The 17743-nt window shown below is 34.9% G+C and overlaps 1 long non-coding RNA gene across 1 annotated transcript; it reads right to left on the reverse strand.

The window, feature by feature from the left end:
- Positions 1-615: 615 nt before the first annotated feature.
- On the reverse strand, positions 616-16756 carry LOC145737077 (uncharacterized). The gene is made up of 3 exons (XR_014180210.1): positions 15707-16756; positions 12095-12383; positions 616-841 (listed from the first exon to the last, which is right to left on the reverse strand). It is a non-coding gene; the product is annotated as an uncharacterized LOC145737077 (long non-coding RNA).
- Between the last annotated feature and the right edge of the window lie 987 nt (positions 16757-17743).

Raw genomic sequence — 17743 nt, forward strand, 5'->3', positions numbered from 1 at the left:
GAACCGAAAAAAGGGTAAATTAATGCAACCCTTATGTAAATTCACTCGGGGGTTGAATTTTTCATCGGCTCTTACAATACCCATAGATAGGTGATATATGCGAAAATTATGATAAACTCACGTTTGGGGATGTTTTATGCTTAGTCAACGGACCGAGGCGGTTAGTTTGGGCTAATGTTTTGCATTAAAATGTATTTAAATCGAGTAAATCATCTCTGAGGTTCTCAGGGTAAAGTTCCCATCAGACCAGTTCCAATCTTCCTTTTACACGTCGTTTTATAAGTAAATCAGTAACATAACAACCGCAAAAATGCTCCCTTAAATAAACGAGAACGATACGATCGCCAAAATATGCTAATACGAAACGAAAAACCCTCGAGTACAATTTCTCTTTATCTTGGATCGGACTTTCGTCGAGAATGTCCCAAACGAAAATTACCAACGTTGATTTATACACGCGGAAATGGAAAAAACACCCCTCACCCTACCACCACCCCCTCACTTCAAAATTGATCATCCAACAAGTTAATCCACATACAAGAGATTCCCTCTGGTCGGCCATGATGGATTGGTGACGTCACCCACACCCCCCCCCCCCACCAGTCACCCATTTTGTCCACCACCCTCCCTGACAAGTGACAATTGTACGATGGGGTGCAATCCGGAATTAGTCCGAAAATAATTTAGAGTTGATCCCCTTTTGGTTTTTTCTTTACACCAGGGGAGGGTTAGTTTTATTTTAACTTCAGTTTAAAATGGTAAACCAAAGACTGAAAGATGTCATCAAAGCTCAAATTCGCTTACAACAAACTGCCTGTTTGAATAGGATTCACCATATGTTCTGAAAATAGTAACAAGCTAAAATGAACCTTATAGTTTTGATATTCACACTAAATAAAGGATTTTCTCAGTTTTGCTAATTAAAATTCATTAGGATTCAATTTCAAAAATTCAAACGTTATACAGCTTCACAGCATTTGACAGTTGTCACGTGATAATCTACATAATTATCATTCCAGTACCACCTGATGGCTGTTCTAGACGTTACCAGTACCAAATTGAGTCCAGACAGGACATGAAACTATAAAAATCCAAATAATCATCATGACAATCAGGTGACAATGCAAATAAATGTTGTACCAGCACCACGTGATCGTTGTCGTATACGTCATTAGTGTCCAAAGTGAATCCAGACGGGACATAAAACTATAAAAATCCAAGTGTGAAGAACAAATTACTTGCTAGTTGTTGTGCAACATCTAAATTACTTGATGTTATAAGATTTTTTCCTAATTTCACGACAATTACTTTGACAATTGTCACGTGACAATGCTTAGGGATACTATACGTCGTTCCAGTACTATGTGACAGCCTTATATACGTCACTAGTGTCAAAGTGAGTCCGGACAGGACGTGAAACTGTAAAATTCCAAGTGAAGGCCATTCTTTCTACAAAACAATTATTTTGACAGTTGTCACGTGACAATGTTCCAGAATACTATTGTAGTATGACGTCACAGCTGTCGAATACGTCACAACCGTCAAAATACGGTTCAGAATACAGAAATATCAGAACTAATGACTAAATGAAACCGTTTTGTTGCAGTGATCAAAACAATATGGTTTGTACAGCTTTATGACAATTATTTCGCCAGTTGTCACACGATAATGTAAATAAATGTCATTCCAGTACTGTGTGACAGCTGTTCCATACGTCACTAGTGTCAAAATGAGTCCGGACAGGACGTGAAACTATAAAATTCCAAGTGAAGAACCGATTCCTGTGGTAAGGCCATTCTTTCTACAAAACAATTATTTTGACAGTTGTCACGTGACAATGTTCCAGAATACTATTGTAGTATAAAGTCACAGCTGTCGTATACGTCACAAATGTCAAAATTTAACTTGACAGAGATAGGAATAACTAGTGACTATTTGACAGCATTGACATTTTACCGTTTCACGGCATTGTTTGATTGAGTTTTGACTTTTGACAGCTGTCAGGTGACTAGATAAGCCTGTCATTACGTTATAGCTGGTTCAGTTTCGTCCAAGTGATCCACGTTTTTCCAAATACGTGAATTAAAAGCTTCTCGAACTTTCCTGCGTTGCCAAACTGAATCAACAATTTTCACTTTGGCAACGTTGATTTCAATGTAATTTTCTCTAGCTTTTCCACGTAGAAAAGATGTTTTTTTGGTTTGTGAAGGTTTGGAGTTAGTTTGAAAGGCCAACTAGTCCAAAATTTCTAAATTGTTGCAAAGGTCATACATTTCATTTTTTTTTTTGGAATCTACATATCATTTAAGCAATATTGAGTCAAATTGAATTATGAAGACCTAAATTTAGTAGAAAATTGTTGAAATGAGAGGGGGGGTAAACACCCATTTCCCTCTGCATGCATTTCAGTGCCAAAACATAGTGTTCGTTGATGATTTGCACATTTTACGACCAACAATGGTCGTTGTTGATGCAGACATATCAAAGAGTGGTTTTGCAACGTATATTTACGCAATCTATCCATCTATCTAGCATGAGGACTGGCAAAAAGGAAGTGGATTATTACCACAACTGCATATACATACATTGCGAAGCAAATTGCAAGAATTGCTTCACCCATTCTGCCTTCTACACCCTAATTAGCGTTAAAGCACAAAAGTCTGAATCCCACTCAACCTAAACATTTAACAGATGGCGGTGATTTCGTTTTTTCTTTCTCTCGCTCAAAGGTTATATTACTATAATAAACTGTTTTTTTTTTTTAATGCATTAACCCGACCATATACGGAGCCTAAGTTTATGGTGTTTAGGCTTTAGTTGATAACTATTCACACGTGTTTAACAGATTTCTCAAAGTCGTAACGTTTTTAATGTTTCTCTGCCACCTACTGCTCGGTTTTGTAACTATCAATGTTGAATTAAAATTGCCAATAAAGTCGAAATTCGCTTGAAACAAAACCGCACTCTAATAGGCGTTACGTTTAAGGTTGTGTTTCAGGGCAAAACGAAAATAACCCTAAACGTAAATCGAACACAACTTGTTTACCTGCTGGTTTTAATTTAGGACCTAAATTTAGATTTTCTCAAGCCACATGGGGTGTAAACACACTTTACCCACCCTGAGATTTATAAATTTAATTATATATCTACAATTTGGCCCTGTGGGGGCGAGAGAGATAATAAAACCAATCGGATACCTGTTTTTTTTTTCTTTCTAAAATGGACCTAGTTTGACAGATACTGGGTGAACTTTTAAATCAATTTCGAGAATATAACATAAACCCCCCTTACATTAAAATAGTAAGTGTCATTATGGTCTATGTTTGCTTAAAACACATAGATGTTTAAAAAATTGTTTGAAATGTTGTGTTTTTGCTGTTTAACTCTGTTATTTGGAAAAGTATCAAAAAGGTGTAGTAAGGGAAAGTTGTAGGGAATTTCATTCTCTACAGGATTGCATCAGAGCACTTTTGCCCTAAAAGGTCACTTAAGGAAATTATTCCCCCAAAACTGTTTAACAAAATGAAACGAGTGTATAACTCCGTTATTTGAAGAAATATCAAAAAAGTGTAATAAGGGACAGTTGTAGGGAATTATATTCTCTACAAGATTGCATCAGAGCACTTTTGCCCTAAAAGGTCACTTAAGGAAATTATTCCCCCAAAACTGTTTAACAAAATGAAACGAGTGTATAACTCCGTTATTTGAAGAAATATCAAAAAAGTGTAATAAGGGACAGTTGTAGGGAATTATATTCTCTACAAGATTGCATCACGGCACTTTTGCCCTAAAAGGTCATTTAAGGGAGATATTTCCCCAAAACTGTTTTAAAAAATTAAACGAGTGCATTAATCAAACTCGGTTATTTAATCAAAAAAATTATAAAATGAGTACATAATTCGGTTATTTAAAAAAATATCAAAAAAGTGTAATAAGTGAAAGTTGTAGGGAATTATATTCTCTACAAGATTGCATCAGAGCACTTTTGCCCTAAATAGTCATTTAAGGGAGATATTCCCCCTAAACTGTTTAAAAAAATGAAACGAGTGTATAACTCCGTTATTTGAAGAAATATCAAAAAAGTGTAATAAGGGACAGTTGTAGGGAATTGTATTCTCTACAAGATTGCATCAGGGCACTTTTGCCCTAAAAGGTCACTTAAGGGAATTATTCCCCCAAAACTGTTTTAAAAAATGAAACGAGTGCATAACTCGGTTATTTAATCAAAAAAGTGATGAAACGAGTGCATAACTCGGTTATTTGATAAAATATCAAAAAAGTGTAATAAGGGAAAGTTGTAGGGAATTGTATTCTCTACAAGATTGCATCAAAGCACTTTTGCCCTAAAAGGTCATTTAAGGGAGATATTCTCCCAAAACTGTTTAAAAAAATGAAACGAGTGTATAACTCCGTTATTTGAAGAAATATCAAAAAAGTGTAATAAGGGACAGTTGTAGGGAATTATATTCTCTACAAGATTGCATCAGAGCACTTTTGCCGTAAAAGGTCATTTAAGGGAGATATTCCAACAAAACTGTTTTAAAAAATTAAACGAGTGCATAACTCGGTTATTTAATCAAAAAAGTGATGAAACGAGTGCATAACTCGGTTATTTGATAAAATATCAAAAAAGTGTAATAAGGGAAAGTTGTAGGGAATTATATTCTCTACAAGATTGCATCAGGGCACTTTTGCCGTAAAAGGTCATTTAAGGGAGATATTCCAACAAAACTGTTTTAAAAAATTAAACGAGTGCATAACTCGGTTATTTAATCAAAAAAGTGATGAAACGAGTGCATAACTCGGTTATTTGATAAAATATCAAAAAAGTGTAATAAGGGAAAGTTGTAGGGAATTATATTCTCTACAAGATTGCATCAGGGCACTTTTGCCGTAAAAGGTCATTTAAGGGAGATATTCCAACAAAACTGTTTTAAAAAATTAAACGAGTGCATAACTCGGTTATTTAATCAAAAAAGTGATGAAACGAGTGCATAACTCGGTTATTTGATAAAATATCAAAAAAGTGTAATAAGGGAAAGTTGTAGGGAATTATATTCTCTACAAGATTGCATCAGGGCACTTTTGCCGTAAAAGGTCATTTAAGGGAGATATTCCAACAAAACTGTTTTAAAAAATTAAACGAGTGCATAACTCGGTTATTTAATCAAAAAAGTGATGAAACGAGTGCATAACTCGGTTATTTGATAAAATATCAAAAAAGTGTAATAAGGGACAGTTGTAGGGAATTATATTCTCTACAAGATTGCATCAGAGCAATTTTGCCGTAAAAGGTCATTTAAGGGAGATATTCCAACAAAACTGTTTTAAAAAATTAAACGAGTGCATAACTCGGTTATTTAATCAAAAAAGTGATGAAACGAGTGCATAACTCGGTTATTTGATAAAATATCAAAAAAGTGTAATAAGGGAAAGTTGTAGGGAATTGTATTCTCTACAAGATTGCATCAAAGCACTTTTGCCCTAAAAGGTCATTTAAGGGAGATATTCTCCCAAAACTGTTTAAAAAAATGAAACGAGTGTATAACTCCGTTATTTGAAGAAATATCAAAAAAGTGTAATAAGGGACAGTTGTAGGGAATTGTATTCTCTACAAGATTGCATCAGAGCACTTTGCTCTAAAAGGTCACTTAAGGGAATTATTCCCCCAAAACTGTTTTAAAAAATGAAACGAGTGCATAACTCGGTTATTTAATCAAAAAAGTGATGAAACGAGTGCATAACTCGGTTATTTGATAAAATATCAAAAAAGTGTAATAAGGGACAGTTGTAGGGAATTATATTCTCTACAAGATTGCATCAGAGCACTTTTGCCCTAAAAGGTCACTTAAGGAAATTATTCCCCCAAAACTGTTTAACAAAATGAAACGAGTGTATAACTCCGTTATTTGAAGAAATATCAAAAAAGTGTAATAAGGGACAGTTGTAGGGAATTATATTCTCTACAAGATTGCATCAGGGCACTTTTGCCGTAAAAGGTCATTTAAGGGAGATATTCCAACAAAACTGTTTTAAAAAATTAAACGAGTGCGTAACTCGGTTATTTAATCAAAAAAGTGATGAAACGAGTGCATAACTCGGTTATTTGATAAAATATCAAAAAAGTGTAATAAGGGAAAGTTGTAGGGAATTATATTCTCTACAAGATTGCATCAGAGCACTTTTGCCCTAAATAGTCATTTAAGGGAGATATTCCCCCTAAACTGTTTAAAAAAATGAAACGAGTGTATAACTCCGTTATTTGAAGAAATATCAAAAAAGTGTAATAAGGGACAGTTGTAGGGAATTATATTCTCTACAAGATTGCATCAGGGCACTTTTGCCGTAAAAGGTCATTTAAGGGAGATATTCCAACAAAACTGTTTTAAAAAATTAAACGAGTGCGTAACTCGGTTATTTAATCAAAAAAGTGATGAAACGAGTGCATAACTCGGTTATTTGATAAAATATCAAAAAAGTGTAATAAGAGAAAGTTGTAGGGAATTATATTCTCTACAAGATTGCTAGATAATGTGACTTGAAAGTTTTCAACATATTGAGCAGCTATCACATGATCCTAGAACAACATTTGAATAAACAGTCACATGACCACTGTCAAAATAATTGCCATACAAGCCATACTAAGTCAAACATTGCAACTGAACTCCTCTAGACATTGATTCTAGTATTGGACAAAAATACTTTGATTAAAAAGGTATTAAAGTGTTTTTTAACCTCAAATTTGGCTCCATGGAGCTGTAAAGATTAATTGGTTGAATGTTGGATGGTAGAATCTGTTCAATAATTGGGGGGGTCATTCCAACTATTTTCTGCTGTATTTTTCGGTAGAAATTCCACTGTCTGGACGTCATGCGGCCCAGATATCGGGTCATTTACCTAATTCCCGGTCTAAATTACAAAACTGCCAACGACAAAACCAGAAGGGGGCCTTTTAATTTTCGAGCTCCCCAACTGAGCCAGCAAATTAAGTCCGTCGCATATAAATATCCTTTTAAACTCGTTCTATCTCACTCTCGCTCCCTGAATGGGTTATTTAAACTTGTTAACATGGATTAACGATCCCCCCCCTTCCCCAGTATACTTTTTTAACAATAATTTTGCTTTACCCAAAAAAGTGACAATTTAATTAGACTGACCGCCATTTTGTTTCTAGTACAGTCCATAAATAACGACTAATCAGAAAACTGGTGTAAAACACCTTTTACAGGGAATTATCCTAATTAACTGGCCTCCATTATTTCCCTCCTGTCAATTACGTTAATATTACCGTATAATCGATTATGGTTAGACATTCAAAGGCTTTATTTATGACTATTCCAGGTTCGTACTGCATAATTTCATCTAGATTGGTCAGCAAAGATTACAGGGTCAAACTGAATTTATTTCTGCATTAAAAAATACTAAAACCAAAAAAGTAAGATTTAAATGACAAAAATGGTGATTTATCAAATTGTGCTTGGGTCATTCTGGATAAATCAATATTTCTTGAGTCACATGGGACCTTAATTGGGAAATTTCCAAAAACGTCCCGAGATATTGACCTAAATAACACTTCCTTATGTTAAAACAAAACTCAATTGGGGACTACTGTCATACCCTGTGTATAAGGCAGTTAAGGTGTATTAAAGTAAACGTTTTTTACATCAGTAAAAAGCTAATAAACCAAACCCAATGACAGTCCAAACCGCATTAAAATCTGTTGATTCGTTTCAAAATGGCTTTTAAATTTTAGCTATTACAGACCTGGAATTTTTAGTTTGTACGGTAAATTGGACTTAGATTACAGAGGTGTACTGAATAGTTTTAGAAAACATTTTCAAATTTGCGTTAAATAATGTTATATAAATAATACTGAAATCACAAAGTATTTTCCGAATTCAAGCAGTTACAATCCTGGAATTTGCAGCTTGTCCAAATTGAACTAGAATTACAGAGTCGTACTGAATAATTTTGGTTAAAATTCTTAAAATACCCTAAATAAGACTCAAATCCCAAACAATTCTAGTTTAGCAAATTTTTCTTTAAATTCAGGCAGTTACTGGACTTTGCATTAGGTAACCAGCAAGAAAGCCTGGAATTTAGGATAACAGCCAAATACTACCCTGAAATCCTCTTATTTAAGCATTTTTAGCTAAAATCGTACTATTAACTCATCAACTTTTGTACGTCAATAGAAAGCTTATTTCATTGGCTATCCATTGGTATATAAAAGTGTATACAAAGTGTTGTAAATAAGCTAGTTATTGACGATTGAACGAAAAAATGCACCACAAAAGTCATGAAAAAATTACTCAATTTTGACGCCCTCTAGTGGCCAAACCGTCTAACCTATCAATTCAAATTGGCACACTGTTAGAAAGCTTATTTCATTGGCTATCCATTGGTATATAAAAGTATATACAAGGGGTTGTAAATAAGCTAGTTATTGACGATTGAGCGAAAGAATGCACCAAAAAAATCATGAAAAAATTAGTCAATTTTGACGCCCTCTAGTGGCCAAACCGTCTTACCTATCAATTCAAATTGGGACACTGTTTTAAAAACTTTACCAAAAGTAGTGCAATTCAGCGAGTTTTTGAGGATTAACCAAAAGAATGCACCAAAAAAGTGTTCACAAACATTTTTTGACTGGTTAAAGGCTAATTTGACCTTACAAAATTAGGAAAACACGGTCACGTGACTTACTAGATCAACCACGACGTAATGCTTGGACATTTTTTGAAAAACTGTTTTTGCAAATGACAATTTTCGTAAGGGTCAAATTTGCCTGAAACACCGCCACTATCCTAATGGGTTTTGCGTTACGTTGGCAAGTTAGTGCAAGCGAAAATCGACCTAATTGGCAATCATTGTGCCAAAGATCAGTTAAAGCTGCTTTAAAATTTAAATCGGCTTATTTTGATGTCAGGAATATGTCATAGGATTTTGTACAAACATTTTAGAGACACCCTGTAGAACCTTACTAGATTTAGTATAAAACTTTTTGGAAATAAAAATTCACTAAAAATTACACAATTTTAAGCAAAAACAAAGTGAATTATTCCCAAAAAAAAAACAGTGGGAACAAGGAAAAAACTTGATGTTATTACAGTTCATTTTTGCTTGCCGTTACTCTTCACTCTCAACGGTAAATACCGTTTGGTACCACGAATTGTTTCAAGCTAATTACAGCTGTAATGATTTTTGGAATTTTTGCCTGCAAATTTGGTTGTAGATATTAATTACGAATTCACTTGTGAACGATTTCTGTCACTAGAAGGTGTAAAAACGCAGTTAGTGGTACAGAAAACGGTTACTTTCAGACTAAGCCAGGAGATAAGAGACGTTATTTATAATCGTGACTGGCTGAATGGTATTTTTGTTCGTACCAGTTTGCCAACCGAATTTTTTCCGTTCGAGACGAGCAGATGCATTTCCTTGGGTTTTCAAGGATGTTTCCTGGGGTTATATGTTACTTCTAGGAAAATGTCAAATTAGAGTTGGGACAGCTGGACGGGACGTTTGCCAACACTAGAAAATCCCGCAAACGTTCCTAAACAGCTGGGATTACTACACACACCATTGAAATGTATAATTCAAACAATGGGACTGATAAAGACAACAAATACTGATACGAGGTCGTTGCTGACTGAATTCAATAGTCAACCTGTCTCTATTCAATAAAATCGGGGATTTAGGAATCAATACCATAGAATGGACAAGGATAATGGTTTGGGTGTGTGCCTCTACCTGTTTTTCCTTCACCAAGTTGTGCAACAATGGTTGAAAAGGGATTTCGGATGTACTTTTGTTGTATTGTGGTTCTGTTTAATCAGGTACATCAAGTGCCACTATACAGGACAGAACAGTGCGAGATACAGGACATAGGAAGGTGAGTAAGACAGAGAAGAAAATACTGGAATAAACACCAAAACGGAATGGAAGACGACAGCTGGACATCAACGTCCGAAGAGGCATAATAGGACAAAACAGGCATTATTATATGGACATCCATATTAGAAAGAAAGAAGAAGTAACTGATTAATGCTTGATACCTTCATGGACTCATCAAAACCCTAACAACCTGCAGATTGGGACCAATTTTCAGTTGCAGAAAAACCTGCTTGCCTACATAATCACCAGATTTACTTCTACTGGATCAATTTTGCCAGGTCTATAGTTAAAACGGTATATCTACCGTTTTTGTGGTGGTATCTATTGTTTTTTTTGTTTGACACCGCTTTTCTACCTGACTGTACTAAATTTTGAAGTCTTTTTATATGTTATTGAATAGGAAATTTAGTGAGGATTCCAAAAATGTGCCTAAATCAGTAATTTTCTCATTTCAAGTGGGTTTTACACGTAATTTTGTACCTGACTGTTTCTACAAACTGTATTCCTGACAGTTCAAACTTTGACACCACTTTTCTCCCTGACTGTACTAAATGTTGTAGTCTTTTTCAGACTATCAAGTAGGAAATTTAATGGGAATTCCAAAAATGTGCTTAAATCAGTAATTTTCTCACTCCAAGTGGGTTTTACATGCGATTTTGTACCTGACTGTTTCTACAAACTGTATTTTTGAGAGTTTAAATTTTGATACCACTTTTCTCCCTGACTGTACCAAATTTTGTAGTCTTTTTCAGACTATCAAGTAGGAAATTTAATGGGAATTCCAAAAATGTGCTTAAATCAGTAATTTTCTCACTCCAAGTGGGTTTTACATGCGATTTTGTACCTGACTGTTTCTACAAACTGTGTTTTTGGCAGTTTAAATTTTGATACCACTTTTCTCCCTGACTGTACCAAATTTTGTAGTCTTTTTCAGACTATCAAGTAGGAAATTTAATGGGAATTCCAAAAATGTGCTTAAATCAGTAATTTTCTCACTCCAAGTGGGTTTTACATGCGATTTTGTACCTGACTGTTTCTACAAACTGTGTTTTTGGCAGTTCAAACTTTGACACCACTTTTCTCCCTGACTGTACTAAATTTTGTAGTGTTTTTTTATGTTATTGAGTAGGAAATTTAATGAGGATTCCAAAAATGTGCCTAAATCAGTAATTTTCTCATTTCAAGTGGGTTTTACACGTAATTTTGTACCTGACTGTTTCTACAAACTGTATTCCTGACAGTTCAAACTTTGACACCACTTTTCTCCCTGACTGTACTAAATGTTGTAGTCTTTTTCAGACTATCAAGTAGGAAATTTAATGGGAATTCCAAAAATGTGCTTAAATCAGTAATTTTCTCACTCCAAGTGGGTTTTACATGCGATTTTGTACCTGACTGTTTCTACAAACTGTGTTTTTGGCAGTTCAAACTTTGACACCACTTTTCTCCCTGACTGTACTAAATTTTGTAGTGTTTTTTTATGTTATTGAATAGGAAATTTAATGAGGATTCCAAAAATGTGCCTAAATCAGTAATTTTCTCATTTCAAGTGGGTTTTACACGTAATTTTGTACCTGACTGTTTCTACAAACTGTATTCCTGACAGTTCAAACTTTGACACCACTTTTCTCCCTGACTGTACTAAATTTGTACTGTTTTTTTAGATTTCAAAATTCTAAAAATGTGCTTAAAACATTTTCTACTCCAAGTGGATCATGCTTGGTTGATTTATCCTCTGAAAACATGTGATATCTGTCAGTAATGTCAAAATTGGCCTAAAATCTGCAAAAAGTTTTTGGAAACGAGACGTGTAGAAACAGTGAAAATCTACGGTATTTTGACCAAAACTGTCATTAAATATTTTGACTGACTGGGATAGTGATTTTGTAAAGATAATTCCCCTGTCCTATAAAAGCCAGTTTGACGAACGGATTTATTCCCTAGTGATAATATGAAACTCATTCAATTCACTGACCGAGTTTGGTGCTTTGCACCTTTTAACCATTAGAAGGTTCCAGATGGTACCACAGTCCAACGATTAGTCAGTCAATATACTCGGAAATTGCATCATTTTTGATAAAAATTCCAAGGTCGGCGGGTTCTAAAATTACGCCCGGTCCCCGCGCGGGGACGTTAAAAATACTGAATGACGTCACCAAACAGGTACTCGTGGGTAATGCAAAAAAAAATGAATACTTACCCAAACATTACTCACGGACACTATCAATCACACATCAGTCACAAAAAAAATGGAAAAAAAAAAACAAAACACGATCACTGTACACTTCCAGTTTTACCCCTCCCCCCCACCCCATTTTGAAGCACATGTGATGAGGGGGCAGTCCTATTTGATGTTGGCAGCGCCTCAAACTGAACTGAACTGACGATCAAGAGTGCTGGGGCTCTGGTCGCTGTTGGCGGCGGGAGTATGGACATGCGCCGGTACCGTAGCTTGGAGTGGGGTGGGGGAGACCCGTCGGGGGGCAGCACTGTAAAGAAACAACGGTATATTAGAAAACGGTTTGTCGCAAACCGGGGGGGAAAAATATCTTGAAGAAGTTTTGTGTTGGCGGTAAATGTGTATACGTGTGTGTGTGCGGGGGGGTTGAAACTTCCTCCCCCCCCCCTCTCTTTGCGTCGCACCCCTCTACACCCCGCGCGTCGTTCTTTTGTTGGCAATTTTTTCCCTACAAAATAGTAGGGCGGAGGGTGTGAGGGGCGTATGTTTTGATATTGCTGTTTTACAATCAATGGGGTATAAGTCTTGTCATCTTGGTGGCCAATTCATGCAAACATTGTTAAATAACGTACGTTTTGAGTTTAAATATCTCAGAATCTAATTTTTTCACTATGTACCTACTAATCAGAGTCAATTCGGTGAATTAAACCACCCAATCACATACAGGGTGTCCCATTTAAAAAAAAACTAGTTTTGTGAGTATGGATGTGTGTTTTTGAAAAGTCAAGTCCCAAAACTCCAAAAACCTCAAAAACTATACACTTTTAGTATAGCAAACAATAATCCGCTAAAAATAACGACAATATACAGGGTGTTCCATTTAAAAAAACACATATTTGTGGCTCCAAATACAAACAATCCACTAAAAGCTTGAGTAACTCCAAAGTGTAGCTTTAACATAGTGTAGCTCCGTTATTTAAGGAGTTACAGCAAAAGTGTAAATTAGAAGGTTTTAGAGAATTTAATACTCTACAAAATTCATTCTAAGTATTTTTTCTCTAAAAGGTCACTTAAGGGAATTACAGGCCGAAAACTGTCTGCATTACACTCAGTTAAAAATCAAAAATCAAGTTAGGTTAAAAATCTTTTTTCTGACAATTTTGACAGATTTTTCGACAGTTTTGACAATGTTGATAGTCAGGTTGGGTAAAACAGTTTTTTAAATTTTTTTACAGTTTTGACAGAGAGAGAGTTTTTTTACCTTTTGACATGTTTCACAATTTTGAAGTTTGGTTAGGTTAGGTCCTTTTTTTTTGACAATTTTGACAGATAGGTTAAGTTCAACAAAGCGTAGCTCCGTTATTTGAGGTGATACAGCAAAAGTGTAAATTAGAGAGTTATAGAGAATTTAATACTCTACAAAATTCATTCTAAGCATTTTTTCTCTAAAAGGTCATTTAAGGGAGTTACAAGCCGAAAATTGTCTGCATTACACTCGAGTGCTTCGCACAAATTCCAGTGTAATTCCTCGAGTTATTTTAACAATTTTGACAGTTAGGTTAGATAAAACTGACTTATTTTTGACAGTTTTGACAGCTTTGACAAGTCAGGTTAAAAATCTTTTTTATTTTTTTCTGACAATTATGACAGATTTTTTGACAATGTTGACAGTCAGGTTGGGTTAAACAATTTTTTAGAATTTTTTGGACAATTTTGACAGAGAGAGAGTTTGTTACCTTTTGACATTTTTCACAATTTTCAAGTTTGGTTAGGTTAGGTTAGGTTCTTTTTTGACAATTTTGACAGATAGGTTAAGTTCAACAAAGTGTAAGTTCAACAAAGCGTAGTTCCGTTATTTGAGGTGATACAGCAAAAGTGTAAATTAGAGAGTTATAGAGAATTTAATTCTCTACAAAATTGATTCTAAGCATTTTTTCTCGAAAAGGTCGTTTAAGGGAGTTACAAGCCGAAAAATGTCTGCATTACACTCAAGTGCTTCGCACAAATTCCAGTGTAATTCCTCGCGTTGTTTTAACAATTTTGACAGTTAGGTTGGGTTAAACAATTTTTTTGTACTATTTTGACAGAGAGTCTTTTACTTTTTGATATTTTTCACAATTTTGAAGTTTGGTTAGGTTAGGTTAGGTTAGGTCTTTTTTTTTTGACAATTTTGACAGATAGGTTAAGTTCAACAAAGCGTAGCTCCGTTATTTGAGGAGATACAGCAAAAGTGTGAATTATAAAGTTATAGGAAATTTCACGCTCTACAAGATTGCTTCTAAGCACTTTTGCCCTAAAGGGCCTTTTAAGGGAGTTACAAGCAAAACCTATTTTTCAGGTTTTTGATAAGTCAAATCCTAATTTAGGTCTAAATACCTCAAAAACTATACACTTTTGGTATAGCAATATTAATCAACTAAATAAAGTGACAATATACAGGGTGTTCCATTTAAAAATCCACATATCTGTGGCTCCAAATACAAACTTTGCATTCTAGTACTTTTGTATTATAAGAATTGAAACTAAATATCTCAAAAACTACACACCTTTGGTACATTTTGATGTTAAACGGTTATTGAGTTATTCATCGTGAAATAAGTTGAATTATTCCGCACTAGAGCAAGCAAACTTAAGTTTCACAATTGTCACGTGACACTTTATTGTGTATGATTAGCACGGTCACGTGATAATTATAATAGAGTTATAATAGAGTAACCGTAATTACAAAATTGTAATTATTAGACAATAATGTTTGACATTTCAGTAATTAATTATGTCATTAAAATAGACTATTATAGCAGCAATAAAAAAATAATGCTAACAATGTCTAATATTAGAATAAGTGTATATTATTCAAAGATTAATAGATCAAAAACAGTTTAAGATAAACATGACAAATATTATATTTTTGAAATCAGCAAGAAGTGCTCTTCTCAGAAATGTAATACTATACAGGGTGTTGCATTTAAAAAGGTCTTCAGAACGTTTACAGCCACAAGGTGTGCAAATAATAAATAATACACTACATCCTTAATATCTCAGAATGTGATAAACATAGAAGTTTAAATTTAGCTTTTCATAAATGCAACAATGTCCCCGTGTGACAAAGTCAATTGGCAGTAAATCTGGAAGTCGGTACGGCTACCATATGTTGTGGTTTCAGTGTTTCACGAAAGTTGCCACATTGTATGTTTATATATTTATAGAATAAGGTGACAACGGATTTGGGTGCCAACTGGTTAAGTCTAACGGATCCGAGTCTGGCGATAGTGGAGGCCTTTTGATTGAAAAACTGGTTTTTCGTGTGCGTGTGGGTGTCCAAAAGCACCATTTTTACTATCATCGAATAGGACAATGACACTTACGGGACGTTTTTTGTGGGGGGGGGGGGGATTGATTGATTGACCAATCAAGCAAAGCAATTAAAAATATGCTAATTCCCATTAATGAACACCCGTCGATGCAAATTTAAATGAGCAAGGTAATTGCTTGTAAGTACTAATGGCAGCGCCCGTATTTATTAGCATCGAGTTACTTCAAAATAATATATAGTTGTGTATAACTGGTTCCGGGGGTTAATTAAACTGCCATGGACCTTAATTAAACGCTTTTAAATTAAAAAAAAAAAATTACCTGGGCGCCCTCTACCAAGCGTTATTAACACTAGCACCACCTTTAATTATCACCCCGAACTATTTGCAATTTATTATTAATTAAACAATAACAAAAAGTCTACAAACCGCGACTAAAGCTCTAACTACAATAATAGGAAACCGCTGGCCAAAGATCGACTTCCGCTATTTATTCCCCACCACTGTCTAATTTTTGGACCACGCCCTCTAATCGCTCTGAACTAGCACCGCCTCAAACGAGGGGAAACAATTCAAGTGGGGGAGCGATGTAGCCGCTAGCGCCATCTAACGGTCTGAGCCCGAATTTGAACCGATATGGCAAAATGCACAGTCGCAGGGTTGACAGTAACGGCCGCTAGAGGGGTGGCTGACTGCTGGCGCCCTCGTTCAGTGCCACCGCAAACTACAAGGGGTTGAATCGATTCGCCAATACGAGGGTTGGTGTACAAGTTTTTGTAGGAAAATTACTTTATATCAGTTTGTAGCTTGAATCAAACGTTTTGTACAGGGTGTCCTAGAAACCAAGGTGCCAACTAGTACGGTAATTCTACCATTGTTTCTAAGACACCCTGTTGTAAAGTGTTTAAGCATTGTCTGTTTAATGATGTCTTTTAGTAATATGATTTTTAATTTTTTCATTAATAATTGTTTTTTAAGTTTTGACATTAGTGACAGATACCGCGTGGTTTTAAAGGATAATGTAGTTAGGTAGTCACGTGACCATTATCAAAAATCATAAATCTCAAAAATACGTTTTGTATCAAATACTGCAAGAAAACGTTTTTAAATCCTAATTTCTGCAACTTTTGAGCATGGTTTGACAGTTTTGACGTTTGTGACAGTTGTCACGTGATTGTAGAACCCTATTTAGTTAGACGGTCACGTGACAATTGGCAAAATAAATGATATAAATCTCAGAAAAACGTTTTATATCAAATACTGCAAGAAAACGTTTCTAAACCCTGTTTTTGCAACTTTTGAGCATGGTTTGACAGTTTTGACGTTTGTGACAGTTGTCACGTGATTGCAGAATACTATTTAGTTAGACGGTCACGTGACAATTGGCAAAATAACAAAATAACTGTCATAAATCTCAGAAACACGTTCTATATCAAATACTGCAAGAAAGCGTTTCTAAATCCCGATTTTTGTAATTTTTAACCATGGTTTGACAGTTTTGACGTAAGTGACAGTTGTCATGTGATTGTAGAACCCTATTTAGTTAAACCGTCACATGACAAATGGCAAATTAACTGTCATAAATCTGAGAAACACGTTTTGTATCAAATACTGCAAGAAAATGTTTTTAAAGCCTGATTTTTGCAACTTTAGAGCATAGTTTGACAGTTTTGACGTTAGTGACATTTGTCACGTGATTGTAGAAGACTATTTAGTTAGACGGTCATGTGACAATTGGCAAAATAACTGTCTTAAATCTCAGAAACACGTTTTATATCAAATACTGCAAGAAAACGTTTCTAAACCCTGATTTTTGCAACTTTTAAGCATGATTTGACAGTTTTGACGTTATTGACAGTTGTCACGTGATTGTAGAACCCTATTCAGTTAGACGGTCACGTGATAATTGGCAAAATAACTGTCATAAATTTCAAAAACACGTTTTATATCAAATACTGCAACAAAACGTTTTTAAATCTTGATTTTTGCAACTTTTGAGCATGGTTTGACAGTTTTGACGTAAGTGACAGTTGTCACGTGATTATAGAACCCTATTTAGTTTGACGGTCACGTGACAATTGGCAAAATAACTGTCATAAATCTCAGAAACACGTCTCATATCAAATACTGCAAGAAAACGTTTTTAAATCTTGATTTTTGCAACTTTTGAGCATGGTTTGACAGTTTTGACGTAAGTGACAGTTGTCACGTGATTATAGAACCCTATTTAGTTTGACGGTCACGTGATAATTGTCAAAATAACTGTCATAAATCTCAGAAACACGTCTTATATCAAATACTGCAAGAAAACGTTTCTAAATCCTGATTTTTGCAACTTTTATGGTTTGACAGTTTTGAC

This window comes from Ips typographus, linkage group LG13, assembly GCF_016097725.1.
Source record: "Ips typographus isolate SLU linkage group LG13, UJ_Ityp_2.0, whole genome shotgun sequence".
Classification (NCBI taxonomy): Eukaryota; Metazoa; Arthropoda; class Insecta; order Coleoptera; family Curculionidae; genus Ips; species Ips typographus.